The sequence below is a fragment of the Scyliorhinus torazame genome, unplaced genomic scaffold (genome assembly GCF_047496885.1).
Source record: "Scyliorhinus torazame isolate Kashiwa2021f unplaced genomic scaffold, sScyTor2.1 scaffold_546, whole genome shotgun sequence".
NCBI lineage: Eukaryota > Metazoa > Chordata > Chondrichthyes > Carcharhiniformes > Scyliorhinidae > Scyliorhinus > Scyliorhinus torazame.
Genome location: NW_027308273.1, coordinates 40720 through 65591, shown reverse-complemented (window position 1 = coordinate 65591; position 24872 = coordinate 40720). Strand labels below are relative to the sequence as shown.

General features: G+C 44.0%; 8 non-coding genes across 8 annotated transcripts; all 8 read left to right on the top strand.

Moving 5' to 3' along the window:
- Positions 1–619: 619 nt before the first annotated feature.
- trnae-uuc (transfer RNA glutamic acid (anticodon UUC)) lies at positions 620–691 on the top strand. Its single transcript has one exon. It is a non-coding gene; the product is annotated as a tRNA-Glu (tRNA).
- A 2463-nt stretch (positions 692–3154) lies between these two features.
- On the top strand, positions 3155–3226 carry trnae-uuc (transfer RNA glutamic acid (anticodon UUC)). Its single transcript has one exon. It is a non-coding gene; the product is annotated as a tRNA-Glu (tRNA).
- Positions 3227–5679: 2453 nt separating this feature from the next.
- On the top strand, positions 5680–5751 carry trnae-uuc (transfer RNA glutamic acid (anticodon UUC)). The gene has a single exon. It is a non-coding gene; the product is annotated as a tRNA-Glu (tRNA).
- Positions 5752–8216: 2465 nt separating this feature from the next.
- Positions 8217–8288, top strand: trnae-uuc (transfer RNA glutamic acid (anticodon UUC)). Its single transcript has one exon. It is a non-coding gene; the product is annotated as a tRNA-Glu (tRNA).
- A 2465-nt stretch (positions 8289–10753) lies between these two features.
- On the top strand, positions 10754–10825 carry trnae-uuc (transfer RNA glutamic acid (anticodon UUC)). Its single transcript has one exon. It is a non-coding gene; the product is annotated as a tRNA-Glu (tRNA).
- A 2451-nt stretch (positions 10826–13276) lies between these two features.
- trnae-uuc (transfer RNA glutamic acid (anticodon UUC)) lies at positions 13277–13348 on the top strand. The gene has a single exon. It is a non-coding gene; the product is annotated as a tRNA-Glu (tRNA).
- A 2482-nt stretch (positions 13349–15830) lies between these two features.
- trnae-cuc (transfer RNA glutamic acid (anticodon CUC)) lies at positions 15831–15902 on the top strand. The gene has a single exon. It is a non-coding gene; the product is annotated as a tRNA-Glu (tRNA).
- A 5043-nt stretch (positions 15903–20945) lies between these two features.
- trnae-cuc (transfer RNA glutamic acid (anticodon CUC)) lies at positions 20946–21017 on the top strand. Its single transcript has one exon. It is a non-coding gene; the product is annotated as a tRNA-Glu (tRNA).
- The last annotated feature ends 3855 nt before the right edge of the window (positions 21018–24872 follow it).

Sequence of the window (24872 nt, the reverse complement as noted above, 5' to 3'; positions counted from 1 at the left end):
TCCCTCTCTCACCCACTGTAGAGCCAGGCAAGAAATAATCTCATTCAAAAGTTGTGGAAGTGTAAATGTCACAGGGCTGTGAGATGACGTGTTGTGTTAACGTTTAACAACATATCGGAACCAGGAAGCTTTCCTCATAGTTACAGATGAGTACTTTTTAATATTCCTGCCCAGTGTGAAACAGGAGAGTTTGTGTTTGTTCCGCAAACGTGATAGTTTCAGTTCAGAAAAAGATCAACAAAAATTGGAAACTATTCTAATTTTGATCAAAACTTAATTGCGAAAAGGATTAATTATGTTTTCAAAAATTAAAATGAGTTATTTGAAATTACGAATGAATGTACGCCGGGTGACGTGTTGTCAGTTTCACGGGGGCCACAGTGATAAGGTTGGTGGGTTAAGGAAATTGGAAGTTATACATGAGCAGCTTTTGGGACTATTTCACCTCACTGTCGATTTCATGCTACAGCGAACAACAATCAGTGTTGTGATTGGCTGAAGATGTCACTTGTGTTCATTTTAAACATGTAATTTTGTATACTTCTAATGAAAACTCGGAAATCAAAATAAAAGGTGAGTGATATACTGTCAACCCAGGTTACATTTTTTGTCGTTAGTTTCCCTGGTGGTCTAGTGGTTAGGATTCGGCGCTTTCACCGCCGCGGCCCGGGTTCGATTCCCGGTCAGGGAATGATCAATTGTTGTTGTCCAGCAGAATGTTCAATGAAACTGAATCGCAGTTTCACAGAAAAGAGCTCTGCCAGAATCAGTTCAGTGACATTTGTTGTTTCAGAGCTGAAAAAGTCACAAGTGCAGCAGGTCGAGAACAAAGACAGGGGCAGGAAGAAACGGACAGTGATTGGCTGCAAAGTGAGAGAGATTATGAAGCAAGCGAGAATTTGAGTGGTATTGGGCCAGATTTTGATGCTCACACGGGCACAATAATCCCCCCCCCCCCCCCACGCCCGATCAGGGTCCGAATCTCGGGCGTGATGACAAGAAAACTTCGAACTCAAATTATTCAGTCCATTGAGGTCACAGGAGCTGAATACAACAGAAGAAGCTCAAAGGAAATGATACTCACTGAGGGATTGTGTAAATGCTGCTCGGAGGTTAAGTGAGCGGGGTATAATCTACCTGCATGTTTCTGAGCCTGTGCTCGGTGTATTGGGAGCTTTGGTCCTGGTTACAGTGTCCCCGGGATGGGCAGTTAGCCGCTGATTGAAGCTGCAGTCCCCGCGTTCTGCTGGCAGCGGGTGAATGGAGAATTAGGGTAAAATCCTGCTGCTTGTCCCTCTCTCACCCACTGTGAAGCCGGGCAAGAGAGAAACACATTCCAAACTTGTAAAAGTGTAAATGTCACAAGGCTGTGAGATGACGTGTTGTGTTAATGTTTAACATCAAATCGGAACGAGGAAGCTTTGCCTCATAATTACAGATGAGTAAGTTTTAATGTTCCTGCCCTGTCTGAAACAGGGGAGTTTGTTTATGTTCAGCAAACGTGATAGTTTCACTTCAGAAAAAGATCAACATAAACTGGAAACTTCAAATTTTGATCAAAACTTAATTGCGACAAAAAATGTTTTTAACAATTGAAATGAGTTATTTCTATTTACTGATGAATGTCTGCCGGATGTTGCGTTGTAAGTTTCAAAGGAGCCACAGTGATCAAGTTGGTGGGTTTTGGAAATTGGAAGTTACACATGAGCAGCTTGCTGGGCTATTTCACCTCACTGTCGATTTCGTGGTCCAGCGAACAACAATTGCTGTTGTGATTAGCTTAAGATGTCACTTCTGTTCATTCTAAACATGTAATTTTGTATATTTCTAATTAAAACTGGGAAATAAGAATGAAAGACAAATGATATGCTGTCAGACGGGTTAAAACCCTGTTTGTCAGTATCCCTGGTGGTCTCGTGGTTAGGATTTGGCCCTCTCGCGGCCCCGGTTCAATTCCCGGTCAGGGAATGATGAATTATTATTGTCCACCAAACTATTCAACGAAGCTGAATCGCAGTTTCACAGAAAATAGCTCTGCCAGAATCAGTTAAGTGATATTTGTCGTTTCACATCAGAGCTGAAAAAGTCACAAGTGCATCAGGTCGAGAACAAATACAGAGGCAGGAAGAAACGGTCAGTGATTGGCTGCAGTGCAAGTGAGAGAGGTGTTGACGCAAGCGCAAACCTGCGTGGTATTGGGCCAGATGTTATTGCTCTCACAGACAGAAATATCTCCCCGATCTCGGTGCAAATCTCCAACGTGACGACAAGAAAACTTCTCACTGAAATTATTCAGTCCATTGAGGTCACAGGATCTGAATACAACAGAAGAAGCTCAAAGGATGTTCCACTGACTGAGGGATTGTGTAAATGCTGTTCGGAGGTTAAGTGAGCGGGGTATAATCTACCTGCATGTTTCTGAGCCTGTGCTCGGTGTATTGGGAGCTTTGCTCCTGGCTGGAGTGTCCCCGGGATGGGCAGTAACCCGCTGATTGAAGCTGCAGTCCCCGCGTTCGGGGAAAATCCTGCTGCTTGTCCCTCTCTCACCCACTGTAGAGCCAGGCAAGAAATAATCTCATTCAAAAGTTGTGGAAGTGTAAATGTCACAGGGCTGTGAGATGACGTGTTGTGTTAACGTTTAACAACATATCGGAACCAGGAAGCTTTCCTCATAGTTACAGATGAGTACTTTTTAATATTCCTGCCCAGTGTGAAACAGGAGAGTTTGTGTTTGTTCCGCAAACGTGATAGTTTCAGTTCAGAAAAAGATCAACAAAAATTGGAAACTATTCTAATTTTGATCAAAACTTAATTGCGAAAAGGATTAATTATGTTTTCAAAAATTAAAATGAGTTCTTTGAAATTACGAATGAATGTACGCCGGGTGACGTGTTGTCAGTTTCACGGGGGCCACAGTGATAAGGTTGGTGGGTTTAGGAAATTGGAAGTTACACATGAGCAGCTTTTGGGACTATTTCACCTCACTGTCGATTTCATGTTACAGCGAACAACAATCGGTGTTGTGATTGGCTGAAGATGTCACTTGTGTTCATTTTAAACATGTAATTTTGTATACTTCTAATGAAAACTCGGAAATCAAAATAAAAGGTGAGTGATATACTGTCAACCCAGGTTACATTTTTTGTCGTTATTATCCCTGGTGGTCTAGTGGTTAGGATTCGGCGCTTTCACCGCCGCGGCCCGGGTTCGATTCCCGGTCAGGGAATGATCAATTGTTGTTGTCCAGCAGAATGTTCAATGAATCGCAGTTTCACAGAAAAGAGCTCTGCCAGAATCAGTTCAGTGACATTTGTTGTTTCAGAGCTGAAAAAGTCACAAGTGCAGCAGGTCGAGAACAAAGACAGGGGCAGGAAGAAACGGACAGTGATTGGCTGCAAAGTGAGAGAGATTATGAAGCAAGCGAAAATTTGAGTGCTATTAGGCCAGATTTTGATGCTCACACGGGCACAATAATCCCCCGCCCCCCCCACGCCCGATCAGGGTCCGAATCTCGGGCGTGATGACAAGAAAACTTCGAACTCAAATTATTCAGTCCATTGAGGTCACAGGAGCTGAAGACAACAGAAGAAGCTCAAAGGAAATGATACTCACTGAGGGATTGTGTAAATGCTGCTCGGAGGTTAAGTGAGCGGGGTATAATCTACCTGCATGTTTCTGAGCCTGTGCTCGGTGTATTGGGAGCTTTGGTCCTGGTTACAGTGTCCCCGGGATGGGCAGTTAGCCGCTGATTGAAGCTGCAGTCCCCGCGTTCTGCTGGCAGCGGGTGAATGGAGAATTAGGGTAAAATCCTGCTGCTTGTCCCTCTCTCACCCACTGTGGAGCCGGGGAAGAGAGAAACACATTCCAAAAGTGTAAATGTCACAAGGCTGTGAGATGACGTGTTGTGTTAATGTTTAACAACAAATCGGAACGAGGAAGCTTTACCTCATAATTACAGATGAGTAAGTTTTAATGTTCGTGCCCTGTCTGAAACAGGGGAGTTTGTGTCTGTTCAGCAAACGTGATAGTTTCACTTCAGAAAAAGATCAACATAAACTGGAAACTTCAAATTTTGATCAAAACTTAATTGCGACAAAAAATGTTTTTAACAATTGAAATGAGTTATTTCTATTTACTGATGAATGTCTGCCGGATGTTGCGTTGTGAGTTTCACAGGAGCCACAGTGATCAAGTTGGTGGGTTTTGGAAATTGGAAGTTACACATGAGCAGCTTGTTGGGCTATGTCACCTCACTGTCGATTTCATGTTCCAGCGAACAACAATTGCTGTTGTGATTAGCTAAAGATGTCACTTCTGTTCATTCTAAATATGTAATTTTGTATATTTCTAATTAAACCTGGGAAATAAGAATGAAAGGCGAATGATATACTGTCAGACGGGTTAAAACCTTGTTTGTCAGTTTCCCTGGTTGTCTAGTGGTTAGGATTCGGCGCTCTCACCGCCGCGGCCCGGCTTCAATTCCCGTTCAGGGAACGATGAATTATTATTGTCCACCAAACTATTCAACGAAGCTGAATCGCAGTTTCACAGAAAATAGCTCTGCCAGAATCAGTTAAGTGATATTTGTCGTTTCACATCAGAGCTTAAAAAGTCACAAGTGCATCAGGTCGAGAACAAATACAGAGGCAGGAAGAAACGGTCAGTGATTGGCTGCAATGCAAGTGAGAGAGATGTTGACGCATCGCAAATCTGCGTGGTGTTGGGTCAGATGTTATTGCTCTCACAGACAGAAATATCTCCCCGATCTCGGTGCAAATCTCCAACGTGACGACAAGAAAACTTCTCACTGAAATTATTCAGTCCATTGAGGTCACAGGATCTGAATACAACAGAAGAAGCTCAAAGGATGTTCCACTGACTGAGGGATTGTGTAAATGCTGTTCGGAGGTTAAGTGAGCGGGGTATAATCTACCTGCATGTTTCTGAGCCTGTGCTCGGTGTATTGGGAGCTTTGCTCCTGGTTGGAGTGTCCCCGGGATGGGCAGTAACCCGCTGATTGAAGCTGCAGTCCCCGCGTTCGGGGAAAATCCTGCTGCTTGTCCCTCTCTCACCCACTGTAGAGCCAGGCAAGAAATAATCTCATTCAAAAGTTGTGGAAGTGTAAATGTCACAGGGCTGTGAGATGACGTGTTGTGTTAACGTTTAACAACATATCGGAACCAGGAAGCTTTCCTCATAGTTACAGATGAGTACTTTTTAATATTCCTGCCCAGTGTGAAACAGGAGAGTTTGTGTTTGTTCCGCAAACGTGATAGTTTCAGTTCAGAAAAAGATCAACAAAAATTGGAAACTATTCTAATTTTGATCAAAACTTAATTGCGAAAAGGATTAATTATGTTTTCAAAAATTAAAATGAGTTATTTGAAATTACGAATGAATGTACGCCGGGTGACGTGTTGTCAGTTTCACAGGGGCCACAGTGATAAGGTTGGTGGGTTTAGGAAATTGGAATTTACACATGAGCAGCTTTTGGGACTATTTCACCTCACTGTCGATTTCATGTTCCAGCGAACAACAATCGGTGTTGTGATTGGCTGAAGATGTCACTTGTGTTCATTTAAAACATGTAATTTTGTATACTTCTAATGAAAACTCGGAAATCAAAATAAAAGGTGAGTGATATACTGTCAACCCAGGTTACATTTTTTGTCGTTAGTTTCCCTGGTGGTCTAGTGGTTAGGATTCGGCGCTTTCACCGCCGCGGCCCGGGTTCGATTTCCGGTCAGGGAATGATCAATTATTGTTGTCCAGCAGAATGTTCAATGAAACTGAATCGCAGTTTCACAGAAAAGAGCTCTGCCAGAATCAGTTCAGTGACATTTGTTGTTTCAGAGCTGAAAAAGTCACAAGTGCAGCAGGTCGAGAACAAAGACAGGGGCAGGAAGAAACGGACAGTGATTGGCTGCAAAGTGAGAGAGATTATGAAGCAAGCGAAAATTTGAGTGGTATTGGGCCAGATTTTGATGCTCACACGGGCACAATAATCCCCCCCCCCCCTCCCCCCCACGCCCGATCAGGGTCCGAATCTCGGGCGTGATGACAAGAAAACTTCGAACTCAAATTATTCAGTCCATTGAGGTCACAGGAGCTGAAGACAACAGAAGAAGCTCAAAGGAAATGATACTCACTGAAGGATTGTGTAAATGCTGCTCGGAGGTTAAGTGAGCGGGGTATAATCTACCTGCATGTTTCTGAGCCTGTGCTCGGTGTATTGGGAGCTTTGGTCCTGGTTACAGTGTCCCCGGGATGGGCAGTTAGCCGCTGATTGAAGCTGCAGTCCCCGCGTTCTGCTGGCAGCGGGTGAATGGAGAATTAGGGTAAAATCCTGCTGCTTGTCCCTCTCTCACCCACTGTGGAGCCGGGGAAGAGAGAAACACATTCCAAAAGTGTAAATGTCACAAGGCTGTGAGATGACGTGTTGTGTTAATGTTTAACAACAAATCGGAACGAGGAAGCTTTACCTCATAATTACAGATGAGTAAGTTTTAATGTTCGTGCCCTGTCTGAAACAGGGGAGTTTGTGTCTGTTCAGCAAACGTGATAGTTTCACTTCAGAAAAAGATCAACATAAACTGGAAACTTCAAATTTTGATCAAAACTTAATTGCGACAAAAAATGTTTTTAACAATTGAAATGAGTTATTTCTATTTACTGATGAATGTCTGCCGGATGTTGCGTTGTGAGTTTCACAGGAGCCACAGTGATCAAGTTGGTGGGTTTTGGAAATTGGAAGTTACACATGAGCAGCTTGTTGGGCTATTTCACCTCACTGTCGATTTCATGTTCCAGCGAACAACAATTGCTGTTGTGATTAGCTAAAGATGTCACTTCTGTTCATTCTAAATATGTAATTTTGTATATTTCTAATTAAACCTGGGAAATAAGAATGAAAGGCGAATGATATACTGTCAGACGGGTTAAAACCTTGTTTGTCAGTTTCCCTGGTTGTCTAGTGGTTAGGATTCGGCGCTCTCACCGCCGCGGCCCGGCTTCAATTCCCGTTCAGGGAACGATGAATTATTATTGTCCACCAAACTATTCAACGAAGCTGAATCGCAGTTTCACAGAAAATAGCTCTGCCAGAATCAGTTAAGTGATATTTGTCGTTTCACATCAGAGCTTAAAAAGTCACAAGTGCATCAGGTCGAGAACAAATACAGAGGCAGGAAGAAACGGTCAGTGATTGGCTGCAATGCAAGTGAGAGAGATGTTGACGCATCGCAAATCTGCGTGGTGTTGGGTCAGATGTTATTGCTCTCACAGACAGAAATATCTCCCCGATCTCGGTGCAAATCTCCAACGTGACGACAAGAAAACTTCTCACTGAAATTATTCAGTCCATTGAGGTCACAGGATCTGAATACAACAGAAGAAGCTCAAAGGATGTTCCACTGACTGAGGGATTGTGTAAATGCTGTTCGGAGGTTAAGTGAGCGGGGTATAATCTACCTGCATGTTTCTGAGCCTGTGCTCGGTGTATTGGGAGCTTTGCTCCTGGTTGGAGTGTCCCCGGGATGGGCAGTAACCCGCTGATTGAAGCTGCAGTCCCCGCGTTCGGGGAAAATCCTGCTGCTTGTCCCTCTCTCACCCACTGTAGAGCCAGGCAAGAAATAATCTCATTCAAAAGTTGTGGAAGTGTAAATGTCACAGGGCTGTGAGATGACGTGTTGTGTTAACGTTTAACAACATATCGGAACCAGGAAGCTTTCCTCATAGTTACAGATGAGTACTTTTTAATATTCCTGCCCAGTGTGAAACAGGAGAGTTTGTGTTTGTTCCGCAAACGTGATAGTTTCAGTTCAGAAAAAGATCAACAAAAATTGGAAACTATTCTAATTTTGATCAAAACTTAATTGCGAAAAGGATTAATTATGTTTTCAAAAATTAAAATGAGTTATTTGAAATTACGAATGAATGTACGCCGGGTGACGTGTTGTCAGTTTCACAGGGGCCACAGTGATAAGGTTGGTGGGTTTAGGAAATTGGAATTTACACATGAGCAGCTTTTGGGACTATTTCACCTCACTGTCGATTTCATGTTCCAGCGAACAACAATCGGTGTTGTGATTGGCTGAAGATGTCACTTGTGTTCATTTAAAACATGTAATTTTGTATACTTCTAATGAAAACTCGGAAATCAAAATAAAAGGTGAGTGATATACTGTCAACCCAGGTTACATTTTTTGTCGTTAGTTTCCCTGGTGGTCTAGTGGTTAGGATTCGGCGCTTTCACCGCCGCGGCCCGGGTTCGATTTCCGGTCAGGGAATGATCAATTATTGTTGTCCAGCAGAATGTTCAATGAAACTGAATCGCAGTTTCACAGAAAAGAGCTCTGCCAGAATCAGTTCAGTGACATTTGTTGTTTCAGAGCTGAAAAAGTCACAAGTGCAGCAGGTCGAGAACAAAGACAGGGGCAGGAAGAAACGGACAGTGATTGGCTGCAAAGTGAGAGAGATTATGAAGCAAGCGAAAATTTGAGTGGTATTGGGCCAGATTTTGATGCTCACACGGGCACAATAATCCCCCCCCCCCCTCCCCCCCACGCCCGATCAGGGTCCGAATCTCGGGCGTGATGACAAGAAAACTTCGAACTCAAATTATTCAGTCCATTGAGGTCACAGGAGCTGAAGACAACAGAAGAAGCTCAAAGGAAATGATACTCACTGAAGGATTGTGTAAATGCTGCTCGGAGGTTAAGTGAGCGGGGTATAATCTACCTGCATGTTTCTGAGCCTGTGCTCGGTGTATTGGGAGCTTTGGTCCTGGTTACAGTGTCCCCGGGATGGGCAGTTAGCCGCTGATTGAAGCTGCAGTCCCCGCGTTCTGCTGGCAGCGGGTGAATGGAGAATTAGGGTAAAATCCTGCTGCTTGTCCCTCTCTCACCCACTGTGGAGCCGGGGAAGAGAGAAACACATTCCAAAAGTGTAAATGTCACAAGGCTGTGAGATGACGTGTTGTGTTAATGTTTAACAACAAATCGGAACGAGGAAGCTTTACCTCATAATTACAGATGAGTAAGTTTTAATGTTCGTGCCCTGTCTGAAACAGGGGAGTTTGTGTCTGTTCAGCAAACGTGATAGTTTCACTTCAGAAAAAGATCAACATAAACTGGAAACTTCAAATTTTGATCAAAACTTAATTGCGACAAAAAATGTTTTTAACAATTGAAATGAGTTATTTCTATTTACTGATGAATGTCTGCCGGATGTTGCGTTGTGAGTTTCACAGGAGCCACAGTGATCAAGTTGGTGGGTTTTGGAAATTGGAAGTTACACATGAGCAGCTTGTTGGGCTATTTCACCTCACTGTCGATTTCATGTTCCAGCGAACAACAATTGCTGTTGTGATTAGCTAAAGATGTCACTTCTGTTCATTCTAAATATGTAATTTTGTATATTTCTAATTAAACCTGGGAAATAAGAATGAAAGGCGAATGATATACTGTCAGACGGGTTAAAACCTTGTTTGTCAGTTTCCCTGGTTGTCTAGTGGTTAGGATTCGGCGCTCTCACCGCCGCGGCCCGGCTTCAATTCCCGTTCAGGGAACGATGAATTATTATTGTCCACCAAACTATTCAACGAAGCTGAATCGCAGTTTCACAGAAAATAGCTCTGCCAGAATCAGTTAAGTGATATTTGTCGTTTCACATCAGAGCTTAAAAAGTCACAAGTGCATCAGGTCGAGAACAAATACAGAGGCAGGAAGAAACGGTCAGTGATTGGCTGCAATGCAAGTGAGAGAGATGTTGACGCATCGCAAATCTGCGTGGTGTTGGGTCAGATGTTATTGCTCTCACAGACAGAAATATCTCCCCGATCTCGGTGCAAATCTCCAACGTGACGACAAGAAAACTTCTCACTGAAATTATTCAGTCCATTGAGGTCACAGGATCTGAATACAACAGAAGAAGCTCAAAGGATGTTCCACTGACTGAGGGATTGTGTAAATGCTGTTCGGAGGTTAAGTGAGCGGGGTATAATCTACCTGCATGTTTCTGAGCCTGTGCTCGGTGTATTGGGAGCTTTGCTCCTGGTTGGAGTGTCCCCGGGATGGGCAGTAACCCGCTGATTGAAGCTGCAGTCCCCGCGTTCGGGGAAAATCCTGCTGCTTGTCCCTCTCTCACCCACTGTAGAGCCAGGCAAGAAATAATCTCATTCAAAAGTTGTGGAAGTGTAAATGTCACAGGGCTGTGAGATGACGTGTTGTGTTAACGTTTAACAACATATCGGAACCAGGAAGATTTCCTCATAGTTACAGATGAGTACTTTTTAATATTCCTGCCCAGTGTGAAACAGGAGAGTTTGTGTTTGTTCCGCAAACGTGATAGTTTCAGTTCAGAAAAAGATCAACAAAAATTGGAAACTATTCTAATTTTGATCAAAACTTAATTGCGAAAAGGATTAATTATGTTTTCAAAAATTAAAATGAGTTATTTGAAATTACGAATGAATGTACGCCGGGTGACGTGTTGTCAGTTTCACGGGGGCCACAGTGATAAGGTTGGTGGGTTTAGGAAATTGGAAGTTATACATGAGCAGCTTTTGGGACTATTTCACCTCACTGTCGATTTCATGCTACAGCGAACAACAATCAGTGTTGTGATTGGCTGAAGATGTCACTTGTGTTCATTTTAAACATGTAATTTTGTATACTTCTAATGAAAACTCGGAAATCAAAATAAAAGGTGAGTGATATACTGTCAACCCAGGTTACATTTTTTGTCGTTAGTTTCCCTGGTGGTCTAGTGGTTAGGATTCGGCGCTTTCACCGCCGCGGCCCGGGTTCGATTCCCGGTCAGGGAATGATCAATTGTTGTTGTCCAGCAGAATGTTCAATGAAACTGAATCGCAGTTTCACAGAAAAGAGCTCTGCCAGAATCAGTTCAGTGACATGTGTTGTTTCAGAGCTGAAAAAGTCACAAGTGCAGCAGGTCGAGAACAAAGACAGGGGCAGGAAGAAACGGACAGTGATTGGCTGCAAAGTGAGAGAGATTATGAAGCAAGCGAAAATTTGAGTGGTATTGGGACAGATTTTGATGCTCACACGGGCACAATAATCCCCCCCCCCCCACGCCCGATCAGGGTCCGAATCTCGGGCGTGATGACAAGAAAACTTCGAACTCAAATTATTCAGTCCATTGAGGTCACAGGAGCTGAATACAACAGAAGAAGCTCAAAGGAAATGATACTCACTGAGGGATTGTGTAAATGCTGCTCGGAGGTTAAGTGAGCGGGGTATAATCTACCTGCATGTTTCTGAGCCTGTGCTCGGTGTATTGGGAGCTTTGGTCCTGGTTACAGTGCCCCCGGGATGGGCAGTTAGCCGCTGATTGAAGCTGCAGTCCCCGCGTTCTGCTGGCAGCGGGTGAATGGAGAATTAGGGTAAAATCCTGCTGCTTGTCCCTCTCTCACCCACTGTGAAGCCGGGCAAGAGAGAAACACATTCCAAAAGTGTAAATGTCACAAGGCTGTGAGATGACGTGTTGTGTTAATGTTTAACAACAAATCGGAACGAGGAAGCTTTGCCACATAATTACAGATGAGTAAGTTTTAATATTCGTGCCCTGTCTGAAACAGGGGGGGTTGTTTATGTTCAGCAAACGTGATAGATTCACTTCAGAAAAAGATCAACATCAACTGGAAACTTCACATTTTGATCAAAACTTAATTGCGACAAAAAATGTTTATAACAATTGAAATGAGTTATTTCTATTTACTGATGAATGTCTGCCGGATGTTGCGTTGTAAGTTTCACAGGAGCCACAGTGATCAAGTTGGTGGGTTTTGGAAATTGGAAGTTACACATGAGCAGCTTGCTGGGCTATTTCACCTCACTGTCGATTTCGTGGTCCAGCGAACAACAATTGCTGTTGTGATTAGCTTAAGATGTCACTTCTGTTCATTCTAAACATGTAATTTTGTATATTTCTAATTAAAACTGGGAAATAAGAATGAAAGACAAATGATATACTGTCAGACGGGTTAAAACCCTGTTTGTCAGTATCCCTGGTGGTCTCGTGGTTAGGATTTGGCGCTCTCGCGGCCCGGGTTCAATTCCCGTTCAGGGAACGATGAATTATTATTGTCCCCCAAACTATTCAACGAAGCTGAATCGCAGTTTCACAGAAAATAGCTCTGCCAGAATCAGTTAAGTGATATTTGTCGTTTCACATCAGAGCTTAAAAAGTCACAAGTGCATCAGGTCGAGAACAAATACAGAGGCAGGAAGAAACGGTCAGTGATTGGCTGCAATGCAAGTGAGAGAGATGTTGACGCATCGCAAATCTGCGTGGTGTTGGGTCAGATGTTATTGCTCTCACAGACAGAAATATCTCCCCGATCTCGGTGCAAATCTCCAACGTGACGACAAGAAAACTTCTCACTGAAATTATTCAGTCCATTGAGGTCACAGGATCTGAATACAACAGAAGAAGCTCAAAGGATGTTCCACTGACTGAGGGATTGTGTAAATGCTGCTCGGAGGTTAAGTGAGCGGGGTATAATCTACCTGCATGTTGCTGAGCCTGTGCTCGGTGTATTGGGAGCTTTGCTCCTGGTTGGAGTGTCCCCGGGATGGGCAGTAACCCGCTGATTGAAGCTGCAGTCCCCGCGTTCGGGTAAAATCCTGCTGCTTGTCCCTCTCTCACCCACTGTAGAGCCAGGCAAGAAATAATCTCATTCAAAACTTGTGGAAGTGTAAATGTCACAGGGCTGTGAGATGACGTGTTGTGTTAACGTTTAACAACATATCGGAACCAGGAAGCTTTCCTCATAGTTACAGATGAGTACTTTTTAATATTCCTGCCCAGTGTGAAACAGGAGAGTTTGTGTTTGTTCCGCAAACGTGATAGTTTCAGTTCAGAAAAAGATCAACAAAAATTGGAAACTATTCTAATTTTGATCAAAACTTAATTGCGAAAAGGATTAATTATGTTTTCAAAAATTAAAATGAGTTATTTGAAATTACGAATGAATGTACGCCGGGTGACGTGTTGTCAGTTTCACAGGGGCCACAGTGATAAGGTTGGTGGGTTTAGGAAATTGGAATTTACACATGAGCAGCTTTTGGGACTATTTCACCTCACTGTCGATTTCATGTTCCAGCGAACAACAATCGGTGTTGTGATTGGCTGAAGATGTCACTTGTGTTCATTTTAAACATGTAATTTTGTATACTTCTAATGAAAACTCGGAAATCAAAATAAAAGGTGAGTGATATACTGTCAACCCAGGTTACATTGTTTGTCGTTAGTTTCCCTGGTGGTCTAGTGGTTAGGATTCGGCGCTTTCACCGCTGCGGCCCGGGTTCGATTCCCGGTCAGGGAATAATCAATTATTGTTGTCCAGCAGAATGTTCAATGAAACTGAATCGCAGTTTCACAGAAAAGAGCTCTGCCAGAATCAGTTCAGTGACATTTGTTGTTTCAGAGCTGAAAAAGTCACAAGTGCAGCAGGTCGAGAACAAAGACAGGGGCAGGAAGAAACGGACAGTGATTGGCTGCAAAGTGAGAGAGATTATGAAGCAAGCGAAAATTTGAGTGGTATTGGGCCAGATTTTGATGCTCACACGGGCACAATAATCCCCCCCCCCCCCCCCCCCCCCCCCCACGCCCGATCAGGGTCCGAATCTCGGGCGTGATGACAAGAAAACTTCGAACTCAAATTATTCAGTCCATTGAGGTCACAGGAGCTGAAGACAACAGAAGAAGCTCAAAGGAAATGATACTCACTGAGGGATTGTGTAAATGCTGCTCGGAGGTTAAGTGAGCGGGGTATAATCTACCTGCATGTTTCTGAGCCGGTGCTCGGTGTATTGGGAGCTTTGCTCCTGGTTGGAGTGTCCCCGGGATGGGCAGTTAGCCGCTGATTGAAGCTGCAGTCCCCGCGTTCTGCTGGCAGCGGGTGAATGGAGAATTAGGGTAAAATCCTGCTGCTTGTCCCTCTCTCACCCACTGTGGAGCCGGGGAAGAGAGAAACACATTCCAAAAGTGTAAATGTCACAAGGCTGTGAGATGACGTGTTGTGTTAATGTTTAACAACAAATCGGAACGAGGAAGCTTCACCTCATAATTACAGATGAGTAAGTTTTAATGTTCGTGCCCTGTCTGAAACAGGGGAGTTTGTGTCTGTTCAGCAAACGTGATAGTTTCACTTCAGAAAAAGATCAACATAAACTGGAAACTTCAAATTTTGATCAAAACTTAATTGCGACAAAAAATGTTTTTAACAATTGAAATGAGTTATTTCTATTTACTGATGAATGTCTGCCGGATGTTGCGTTGTGAGTTTCACAGGAGCCACGGTGATCAAGTTGGTGGGTTTTGGAAATTGGAAGTTACACATGAGCAGCTTGTTGGGCTATTTCACCTCACTGTCGATTTCATGTTCCAGCGAACAACAATTGCTGTTGTGATTAGCTAAAGATGTCACTTCTGTTCATTCTAAATATGTAATTTTGTATATTTCTAATTAAACCTGGGAAGTAAGAATGAAAGGCGAATGATATACTGTCAGACGGGTTAAAACCCTGTTTGTCAGTTTCCCTGGTTGTCTAGTGGTTAGGATTCGTCGCTCTCACCTCCGCGGCCCGGGTTCAATTCCCGGTCAGGGAATGATGAATTATTTTTGTCCACCAAACTGTTCAACGAAGCTGAATCGCAGTTTCACAGAAAATAGCTCTGCCAGAATCAGTTAAGTGATATTTGTCGTTTCACATCAGAGCTTAAAAAGTCACAAGTGCATCAGGTCGAGAACAAATACAGAGGCAGGAAGAAACGGTCAGTGATTGGCTGCAATGCAAGTGAGAGAGATGTTGACGCATCGCAAATCTGCGTGGTGTTGGGTCAGATGATATTGCTCTCACAGACAGAAATATCTCCCCGATCTCGGTGCAAATCTCCAACGTGACGACAAGAAAACTTCTCGCTGAAATTATTCAGTCCATTGAGGTCACAGGATCTCAATACAACAGAAGAAGCTCAAAGGATGTTCCACTGACTGAGGGATTGTGTAAATGCTGCTCGGAGGTTAAGTGAGCGGGGTATAATCTACCTGCATGTTTCTGAGCCGGTGCTCGGTGTATTGGGAGCTTTGCTCCTGGTTGGAGTGTCCCCGGGATGGGCAGTTAGCCGCTGATTGAAGCTGCAGTCCCCGCGTTCTGCTGGCAGCGGGTGAATGGAGAATTAGGGTAAAATCCTGCTGCTTGTCCCTCTCTCACCCACTGTGGAGCCGGGGAAGAGAGAAACACATTCCAAAAGTGTAAATGTCACAAGGCTGTGAGATGACGTGTTGTGTTAATGTTTAACAACAAATCGGAACGAGGAAGCTTTACCTCATAATTACAGATGAGTAAGTTTTAATGTTCGTGCCCTGTCTGAAACAGGGGAGTTTGTGTCTGTTCAGCAAACGTGATAGTTTCACTTCAGAAAAAGATCAACATAAACTGGAAACTTCAAATTTTGATCAAAACTTAATTGCGACAAAAAATGTTTTTAACAATTGAAATGAGTTATTTCTATTTACTGATGAATGTCTGCCGGATGTTGCGTTGTGAGTTTCACAGGAGCCACAGTGATCAAGTTGGTGGGATTTGGAAATTGGAAGTTACACATGAGCAGCTTGTTGGGCTATTTCACCTCACTGTCGATTTCATGTTCCAGCGAACAACAATTGCTGTTGTGATTAGCTAAAGATGTCACTTCTGTTCATTCTAAATATGTAATTTTGTATATTTCTAATTAAACCTGGGAAATAAGAATGAAAGGCGAATGATATACTGTCAGACGGGTTAAAACCTTGTTTGTCAGTTTCCCTGGTTGTCTAGTGGTTAGGATTCGGCGCTCTCACCGCCGCGGCCCGGGTTCAATTCCCGGTCAGGGAATGATGAATTATTATTGTCCACCAAACTATTCAACGAAGCTGAATCGCAGTTTCACAGAAAATAGCTCTGCCAGAATCAGTTAAGTGATATTTGTCGTTTCACATCAGAGCTTAAAAAGTCACAAGTGCATCAGGTGGAGAACAAATACAGAGGCAGGAAGAAACGGACAGTGATTGGCTGCAAAGTGAGAGAGATTATGAAGCAAGCGAAATTTTGAGTGGTATTGGGCCAGATTTTGATGCTCACACAGGCACAATAATCCCCCCCCCCCCGCCCCCCCCCCCCCCCCCCCACGCCCGATCAGGGTCCGAATCTCGGTCGTGATGACAAGAATACTTCGAACTCAAATTATTCAGTCCATTGAGGTCACAGGAGCTGAATACAACAGAAGAAGCTCAAAGGAAATGATACTCACTGAGGGATTGTGTAAATGCTGCTCGGAGGTTAAGTGAGCGGGGTATAATCTACCTGCATGTTTCTGAGCCTGTGCTCGGTGTATTGGGAGACTTGCTCCTGGTTACAGTGTCCCCGGGATGGGCAGTTAGCCGCTGATTGAAGCTGCAGTCCCCGCGTTCTGCTGGCAGCGGGTGAATGGAGAATTAGGGTAAAATCCTGCTGCTTGTCCCTCTCTTACCCACTGTGAAGCCGGGCAAGAGAGAAACACATTCCAAAAGTGTAAATGTCACAAGGCTGTGAGATGACGTGTTGTGTTAATGTTTAACAACAAATCGGAACGAGGAAGCTTTGCCTCATAATTACAGATGAGTAAGTTTTAATGTTCGTGCCCTGTCTGAAACAGGGGGGGTTGTTTATGTTCAGCAAACGTGATAGTTTCACTTCAGAAAAAGATCAACATCAACTGGAAACTTCACATTTTGATCAAAACTTAATTGCGACAAAAAATGTTTTTAACAATTGAAATGAGTTATTTCTATTTACTGATGAATGTCTGCCGGATGTTGCGTTCTAAGTTTCACAGGAGCCACAGTGATCAAGTTGGTGGGTTTTGGAAATTGGAAGTTACACATGAGCAGCTTGCTGGGCTATTTCACCTCACTGTCGATTTCGTGGTCCAGCGAACAACAATTGCTGTTGTGATTAGCTTAAGATGTCACTTCTGTTCATTCTAAACATGTAATTTTGTATATTTCTAATTAAAACTGGGAAATAAGAATGAAAGACAAATGATATACTGTCAGACGGGTTAAAACCCTGTTTGTCAGTATCCCTGGTGGTCTCGTTGTTAGGATTTGGCGCTCTCGCGGCCCCGGTTCAATTCCCGGTCAGGGAATGATGCTTTATTGTTGTCCACCAAACCGTTCAACGAAGCTGAATCGCAGTTTCACAGGAAAGAGCTCTGCCAGAATCAGAAAAGTGATATTTGTCGTTTCACATCAGAGCTGAAAAAGTCACAAGTGCATCAGGTCGAGAACAAATACAGAGGCAGGAAGAAACGGTCAGTGATTGGCTGCAGTGCAAGTGGGAGAGATGTTGACGCAAGCGCAAACCTGCGTGGTATTGGGCCAGATGTTATTGCTCTCACAGACAGAAATATCTCCCCGATCTGGGTGCAAATCTCCAACGTGATGACAAGAAAACTTCTCACTGAAATTATTCAGTCCATTGAGGTCACAGGATCTGAATACACCTAAAGAAGCTCAAAGGATGTTCCACTGACTGAGGAATTGTGTAAATGCTGCTCGGAGGTTAAGTGAGCGGGGTATAATCTACCTGCATGTTGCTGAGCCTGTGCTCGGTGTATTGGGAGCTTTGCTCCTGGTTGGAGTGTCCCCGGGATGGGCAGTAACCCGCTGATTGAAGCTGCAGTCCCCGCGTTCGGGTAAAATCCTGCTGCTTGTCCCTCTCTCACCCACTGTAGAGCCAGGCAAGAAATAATCTCATTCAAAACTTGTGGAAGTGTAAATGTCACAGGGCTGTGAGATGACGTGTTGTGTTAACGTTTAACAACATATCGGAACCAGGAAGCTTTCCTCATAGTTACAGATGAGTACTTTTTAATATTCCTGCCCAGTGTGAAACAGGAGAGTTTGTGTTTGTTCCGCAAACGTGATAGTTTCAGTTCAGAAAAAGATCAACAAAAATTGGAAACTATTCTAATTTTGATCAAAACTTAATTGCGAAAAGGATTAATTATGTTTTCAAAAATTAAAATGAGTTATTTGAAATTACGAATGAATGTACGCCGGATGACGTGTTGTCAGTTTCACAGGGGCCACAGTGATAAGGTTGGTGGGTTTAGGAAATTGGAAGTTACACATGAGCAGCTTTTGGGACTATTTCACCTCACTGTCGATTTCATGTTACAGCGAACAACAATCGGTGTTGTGATTGGCTGAAGATGTCACTTGTGTTCATTTTAAACATGTAATTTTGTATACTTCTAATGAAAACTCGGAAATCAAAATAAAAGGTGAGTGATATACTGTCAACCCAGGTTACATTTTTTGTCGTTAGTTTCCCTGGTGGTCTAGTGGTTAGTATTCGGCGCTTTCACCGCCGCGGCCCGGTTCGATTCCCGGTTAGGAAATGATCAATTATTGTTGTCCAGCAGAATGTTCAATGAAGCTGAATCGCAGTTTCACAGAAAAGAGCTGTGCCAGAATCAGTTCAGTGACATTTGTCGTTTCACATCAGAGCTGAAAAAGTCACGAGTGCAGCAGGTGGAGAACAAATACAGAGGCAGGAAGAAACGGACAGTGATTGGCTGCAAAGTGAGAGAGATTATGAAGCAAGCGAAATTTTGAGTGGTATTGGGCCAGATTTCGATGCTCACACAGGCACAATAATCCCCCCCTCCCCCCCCCCCCCCCCACGCCCGATCAGGGTCCGAATCTCGGGCGTGATGACAAGAAAACTTCGAACTCAAATTATTCAGTCCATTGAGGTCACAGGAGCTGAATACAACAGAAGAAGCTCAAAGGAAATGATACTCACTGAGGGATTGTGTAAATGCTGCTCGGAGGTTAAGTGAGCGGGGTATAATCTACCTGCATGTTTCTGAGCCTGTGCTCGGTGTATTGGGAGCTTTGGTCCTGGTTACAGTGTCCCCGGGATGGGCAGTTAGCCGCTGATTGAAGCTGCAGTCCCCGCGTTCTGCTGGCAGCGGGTGAATGGAGAATTAGGGTAAAATCCTGCTGCTTGTCCCTCTCTCACCCACTGTGAAGCCGGGCAAGAGAGAAACACATTCCAAAAGTGTAAATGTCACAAGGCTGTGAGATGACGTGTTGTGTTAATGTTTAACAACAAATCGGAACGAGGAAGCTTTGCCTCATAATTACAGATGAGTAAGTTTTAATGTTCGTGCCCTGTCTGAAACAGGGGGGGTTGTTTATGTTCAGCAAACGTGATAGTTTCACTTCAGAAAAAGATCAACATCAACTGGAAACTTCACATTTTGATCAAAACTTAATTGCGACAAAAAATGTTTTTAACAATTGAAATGAGTTATTTCTATTTACTGATGAATGTCTGCCGGATGTTGTGTTGTAAGTTTCACAGGAGCCACAGTGATCAAGTTGGTGGGTTTTGGAAATTGGAAGTTACACATGAGCAGCTTTTGGGACTATTTCACCTCACTGTCGATTTCATGTTCCAGCGAACAACAATCGGTGTTGTGATTAGCTTAAGATGTCACTTCTGTTCATTCTAAACATGTAATGTTGTATATTTTCTAATTAAAACTGGGAAATAAGAATGAAAGGCGAATGATATACTGTCAGACGGGTTAAAACCCTGTTTGTCAGTTTCCCTGGTGGTCTAATGGTTAGGATTCGGCCCGTTCACCGCCGCGGCCCGGGTTCAATTCCCGGTGAGGGAATGATGCTTTATTGTTGTCCGCCAAACCGTTCAACGAAGCTGAATCGCAGTTTCACAGAAAAGAGCTCTGCCAGAATCAGTTCAGTGACATTTGTCGTTTCACATCAGAGCTGAAAAAGTCACAAGTGCAGCAGGTGGAGAACAAAGACAGGGGCAGGAAGAAACGGACAGTGATTGGCTGCAAAGTGAGAGAGATTATGAAGCAAGCGAAAATTTGAGTGGTATTGGGCCAGATTTTGATGCTCACACAGACACAATAATCCCCCCCCCCCCCCCCCGATCAGGGTCCGAATCTCGGGCGTGATGACAAGAAAACTTCGAACTCAAATTATTCAGTCCATTGAGGTCACAGGAGCTGAATACAACAGAAGAAGCTCAAAGGAAATGATACTCACTGAGGGATTGTGTAAATGCTGCTCGGAGGTTAAGTGAGCGGGGTATAATCTACCTGCATGTTTCTGAGCCTGTGCTCGGTGTATTTGGAGCTTTGCTCCTGGTTGGAGTGTCCCCGGGATGGGCAGTTAGCCGCTGATTGAAGCTGCAATTCCCCACGTTCTGCTGGCAGCGGGTGAATGGAGAATTAGGGTAAAATCCTGCTGCTTGTCCCTCTCTCACCCACTGTGGAGCCGGGGAAGAGAGAAACACCTTCCAAAAGTGTAAATGTCACAAGGCTGTGAGATGACGTGTTGTGTTAATGTTTAACAACAAATCGGAATGAGGAAGCTTTGCCTCCTAATTACAGATGAGTAAGTTTTAATGTTCCTGCCCTGTCTGAAACAGGGGAGTTTGTTTATGTTCAGCAAACGTGACAGTTTCACTTCAGAAAAAGATCAACATAAACTGGAAACTTCAAATTTTGATCAAAACTTAATTGCGACAAAAAATGTTTTTAACAACTAAAATGAGTTATTTCTATTTACTGATGAATGTCCGCCGGATGTTGCGTTGTAAGTTTCACAGGAGCCACAGTGATCAAGTTGGTGGGTTTTGGAAATTGATAGTTACACATGAGCAGCTTGTTGGGCTATCTCACCTCACTGTCGATTTCGTGTTCCAGCGAACAACAATTGCTGTTGTGATTGTCTGACGATTTCACTTCTGTTCATTCTAAACATGTAATTTTGTATATTTCTAATTAAAACTGGGAAATAAGAATGAAAGGCGAATTATATACTGTCAGACGGATTAAAACCCTGTTTGTCAGTTTCCCTGGTAGTCTAGTGGTCAGGGTTCGGCGCTCTCACCGCCGCGGCCCGGGTTCAATTCCCGGTCAGGGAACGATGCTTTATTGTTGTCCACCAAACCGTTCAACGAAGCTGAATCGCAGTTTCACAGAAAAGAGCTCTGCCAGAATCAGTTAAGTGATATTTGTCGTTTCACATCAGAGCTGAAAAAGTCAGGTCGAGAACAAATACAGAGACAGGAAGAAACGGACAGTGATTGGCTGCAAGTGAGAGAAATGTTGACGCAAGCGCAAATCTGCGTGTTATTGGGCCAGATTTTGTTGCTCACACCGACACAATTATCCTCCAGATCAGGGTCCGAATCTCGGGCGTGATGAAAAGAAAACTTCGAACTGAAATAATTCAGTCCATTGAGGCCACAGGAGCTGAATACAACAGAAGAAGCTCAAAGGAAGGGCCACTCACTGAGGGATTGTGTAAATGCTGCTCGGAGGTTAAGTGAGCGGGGTATAATCTACCTGCATGTTTCTGAGCCTGTGCTCGGTGTATTGGGAGCTTTGCTCCTGGTTGGAGTGTACCCGGGATGGGCAGTAACCGGCTGATTGAAGCTGCAGTCCCCGCGTTCTGCTGGCAGCAAGTGAATGGAGAGTTCGGGTAAAATCCTGCTGCTTGTCCCTCTCTCACCCACTGTGGAGCCAGGTGGAGAACAAATACAGAGGCAGGAAGAAACGGACAGTGATTGGCTGCAAGGTGAGAGAGATGCTGACGCAAGCGAAAATCTGGCTGATATTCGGCCAGATTTTGTTTGAATTTGGTAAATGCCATTGTTTGGTGGAAGTTGGTTCCTAGGTCACACCAGAGGTTGAACTGTGTAAATTCAGGATCACTTCAATACAGAGCATCCTACACACACAGTGAGTCTCCGGGAAAGAGAATTGGCAACTAACTGAAAAGAGGTTAAAATCTGAATTGTGCGGTGATCAGGCTTGTATATTTCTAAAATCGTTCAGAGGATAAACGACACAAAATATGACAATGTAACTGGGATTGGATAATATTTATACGTGGACGATAACGGTGAATTATTACAGCATTGGACTGTTGGCATTATTTAAATATTTTCCGGATCAGAATGAATGGATATTTCACCCCATTCCTTAACTCGTCTCGGAATTTACTCTGTGTCCCAGCATAAATAAACGGGTTGCTGCAGTAACTGAGCACCTGCAACATAATTCCGCTTTCCTCCAGAATATAATTTGATTCCTCGAAGTTGGAGCCAGAGAAATAAGTAGTTCCCGCAATCCTAACGTAGAGGAAGGCAATCACAGTTAACACATAGGACAGGATGAAGCTGCCCGAGATGGCGACCAGTAAAACAATGGACTTTCTCCGCTTCTCCATCTCCGGGTCACTCTCATTCTCTCCATTGTTCTGGCTCCTGAGTCTCCTGCGGGCTCTGTTGGCCACTCGGATGTTTCTGATGGTCAGAGCATTGAGCAATATAATCAGAATGAATGAGAGCCAAGTGGAAATGCGGATTATCCAGTCATATGCGATCCATACTGGTGATGTGTAAAACATGACCTTTACACTGCAGAACCAGGGCACGTCATTAATTATGTACAACGGTTTATAAATCAAATACAGGAAAGAAGATGCAAAAAAGCAACATATACAAATTGCCACGATGGCAACTGCCGCTGGCTTCGCTCTGCAATATTTTGTTTTCAGATTTTGGCAACAAATTGCCACGTATCTGTCAAAGGTGAAAGCTACTGTTAGCCATACAGAAACTCCAAACACTGCAGTTTAGGACAGCCCGGCAACGACATACGTGTGTGATGGACAGGAAAGTGAATGGGAAATAAATGCCAGCAATCCGGTTTAGTATTACAGAGCTAACAATGACTGTGAAGTCTGACACTGCCATAGACACCAAGTAGCAGGTGATACATCGGGAGTAGCCACATCTTCCTCGGGACAGGATCACGATCGCTGCCAAGTTTGCTGCAACAATTAGGAAATAAAGAGAGAGAGATGGATGCGTAGAATGTGTGCCGGTGAGATTACGACAGCAGCTAAATTACACATACATTCAAAGAAAAATCATAATTCTAGTGGCTTATGTGTGAAATCTCCACCTTTTCTCTTGGTACTTTCTTGTCAATGCTCAACCCCGACATAGAAACATAGAAAATAGGTGCAGGAGTAGGCCATTCGGCCCTTCGAGCCTGTACCACCATTCAATACGATCATGGCTGATCATGCAAATTCAGTATCCCACTCCCACTCTCTCTCCATACCCTTGATCCCTTTAGCTGCAAGGGCCAATCCCAGCTCCCTCTTGAATATATCCGATTAACTGGACCCAACAGCTTTCTGTGGCAGAGAATTCCACAAGCTCACAACTCTCCGAGAGAAGACGTTCTTCCTCACCTCAGTCCTGAGTGTCTTACCCCTTATTCTTAGGCTGGGACCCCCTAGTTCTGGAAGTTCCGAACATCGGGAACATTCTTCCCGCATTTAGCCTGTCCAGTCCCATCAGGATTTTCTATGTTTCTATGAGATCCCCTCTCGTTCTTCTAAACTCCAGTGAGTACAAGCCCAGTCGATCCTGTCTTTCAAATGTCAGTCCTGCCATCCTGTGAATTAGTAAGATGAACATTCGCTGGAAACCCTCAATAGTAAGGATGTCCTTCCTCAAACTCGGACACCAAAACTGCACACAATACTCAAGGTGTGGCCTCGCTAAGGCCCTATATAACTGCAGCAAGACATCCCTACTCCTATACTCAAATCCTCTCGCTATGAAGGCCAGCACGCCATTAGCTTTCCTCACCACCTGCTGTACCAGTATGCCAACCTTCAGCGACTGTTCCACCATGTCACCCAGGCCTCGTTACACTTCCCCTGTTCCTAAACTGCCACCATTCAGATAATAATCTGCCTTCCTGCGTTTGCCACCAAAGTGGATAACCTCACATTTACCCATTTTATATTGCATTTGCCAAGTATATGCCCACTCAGCCAGCCTGTCGAAGTCACCCTGCAGCCTCTTTGCATCCTTCTCACTGCACACTCTGCCACCCAGCTTAGTGTCATTTGCACATTTGGAGATATTGCATGCAATTCCTTCGTCCAAATCATTAGTGTATTTTGTGAACAGTTGGGATCCCAGCACTGAACCCTGTAGTACCCCACTAGTCACTTCCTGCCACTCTGAAAATGACCCATTTATTCCCACTCTCTGATTCCTGTCTGCCAACCAGTTCTAATCCACGTCAATACATTGCCACCGACCCCCCCCCATCCCCCCCCTAACACCCCCCCCCCCCCCCCCGCCCACCCCCAACCTGCCGCCCCATACCATGAGTTTTAATTTTGCTCACTAATCTCGTATGTGGGAGCTTGTCAAAAACCTTTTGAAAGTCCGGATACACAACATCCACTACTTCACCATTGTCCACTCTGGTCACATCCTCAAAAATTCCAGAAGGTCTGTCAAGCATGATTTCCCTTTCGTGAATCCATCTTGACTTGGACCGATCCTGTCCCACTTTCCAAATGGTTCAGTTATTTCATCCAGAGTAATTGACTCCAGTATTCTCTCCACCACTGATGTCAGGCTAGCCGGTCTATGATTCCCCGTTTTCTCCCTCCCTCCCTTTTTTAAAATTGGGCTTACATGACCAACTCCTTTTCTGTGCTAAAAATCGCCGCGAATGTATTTTATTATCACTGAACTGTGTGAATGATACAACAATGTACAATAATCTAGTAGACCATGCCGGAGAACATAACGGTTACCAGAAATAACATGAACCAAACTCATGGGCACCACATCAAGTAGAAAAAATAAAATCAATAACGTATTACACAACATCTCTAAATACTTTATACTTTACAGAATAGAATCCCTACAGTACAGAAGAAGACCATTCGGCTC